The sequence below is a fragment of the Myxocyprinus asiaticus genome, chromosome 27 (assembly GCF_019703515.2).
Source record: "Myxocyprinus asiaticus isolate MX2 ecotype Aquarium Trade chromosome 27, UBuf_Myxa_2, whole genome shotgun sequence".
Lineage (NCBI taxonomy): Eukaryota > Metazoa > Chordata > Actinopteri > Cypriniformes > Catostomidae > Myxocyprinus > Myxocyprinus asiaticus.
The window spans coordinates 12,698,119-12,700,239 of NC_059370.1; positions in this window are offsets into that span (position 1 = coordinate 12,698,119).

Below are 2,121 nucleotides of genomic sequence, written 5' to 3' on the forward strand. Positions count from 1 at the left end.
GGACAGCCCTGCATTTTCCAGCAGGACAACTTCAAACCACATACTGCCCGGATTTCAAGTGCATGGCTGTGTAAGCAGAGAGTGTGGGTGCTAGATTGGCCTGCCTGCAGTCCTGATCTGTCTCCAATTGAGAATGTGTGGTCCATTATGAAGCACACAATACGGCAACAAAGACCCCGTACAATTGTACAACAAAAGACCTACATAATGGATGAATGAGGGAAAATTCCACTTTCTAAACTTAACAAACTTGTGTCTTCAGTGCACAGATGTTTAATGAGTGTTATTAGAAGAAATGGTGATGTTTCACAGTGGTAAACACTCGACTGTCCCAAATCTTTTGGAGTGTGTTGCAATCATCTGATTTGAAATTACTTTTACACTTTCAAAAAAAACAATGAAATTCACAAGGTAAAACATTATATAATGTTTAGTTGTAGTGCATTCAGTATAGCAAAGGGTGTATATAATTTACAAATCACTCCTTTTTTTTATTAGGATTTTTCTTAACTTTTTTGAAATTGGGGTTGTACTCTAAAATCATGTAAGAGTTTTTTAACATTAAACAGTTGGACCCATTCACTTCCATTGTAAGTGACTCACTGTAACCCTGATTTTTGATTTTTTAAAGGAAAGAATGTCCAAATAAATGTTTGTGGTAATCAATATAATGCCACAAATGCTGTTGATTGAGCTTAACTTGTATTGAACCCAGATTATTCCTTTAATCCTTTTTTATAATGGCTGCATCTGACAGCTGTTTTTAATGAATGGAACTCTTAAGGAAACTGATCTCTGAACAGTTTGAAAAGCACCTTATTTTCATCCTACCTCTGAATACAGCCTCCGGAGGCTGCATTTTCCTGGTTTTGGACGCAGCCAATAAATCTCCACTTTAACTTTTATTTAGCAAATTCTTCTTTTGTTTTTGGTGATTCACATTCTTCATGCATATCGCCACCTACTGGACTTAAATATTGATCTGTTTCTCACCCACACCTATCATATCACTTCTGAAGACATGTATTCAACTACTGAAGTCATATGGATTACTTTTATGCTGCCTTTATGTGATATTTGGCGCTTCAAAGTTCTGGCCACCATTCTCTTGCATTGTATCTCAACAGAGTTGAGTAAAAATCATCGTTTGTATTCTGCAGAAGAAATAAAGTCATGCACATCTGGGATGGCATGAGGGCAAGTAAATGATGAGTGAATTTTAATTTTTAGGTGAACTATCCCTTTAATCCTAGTGCATCCATGCAATTCACAGACTAGATCATATGATTTTTTGAAATTAGTTTTTTTCTTGTTCTTACTGCCTTTTCACATGTTTTAATAGCCTGATTCTACTTGTAAATGTTAAAGTATAATTCCACAGGTTTTACATTGTGGGGCAAAGAAAGTGTGATGACCTGACCACAAGTACCACAGTACTGCAACATCCGATGACACATAACATCTTCCTCCAATAACCTGAAACTAAAGGAAGAAAGCCATATACAGGTTTGGAACTACACGAGGGTCAGTAAATGATGACAGAATTTATAAATGAATGAATGTTACATTTATATAGCGCTTTTCTGACACTACACTCAAAGCGCTTTACAGAGTGAACAGGGGACTCTCCTCAAACACCATCAGTGTGCAGCATCCACCTGGATGATGCGACGGCAGCCATAGTGCGGCAGTATGCTCACCACACACCAGCTGTTGGTGGAGTGGAGAGAGTAGAGTTATAGAGTGAATTAATGGTTATTAGGAGGCCATGATTGAGAAGGGCCAATGGGGGGAATTTGTCCAGGACACTGGAGATTTAATGACCACAGAGAGTCAGGACCTCGGTTTAACGTCTCATCTGAAGGAAATGAGATGTTAGACCATTTAAAAAATATAAACACTTTAAAAAATATAAAACTTCAAAATTCAGATTTGTTTATTTAAAGGCTGTGAGGCCAAAATGTTGGTAAATAAACAAATTGGCATTTTGAAGATGAGTTTGTGGTTATATTTTATCCTAATATATATGTGCCATGACCTGCACCTCAAAATGTAAGGAGTGCATTATGTACTTCAGCATAAAATGCTATCAAGAAATGAGTCCTTTATCAAAGAAGATGA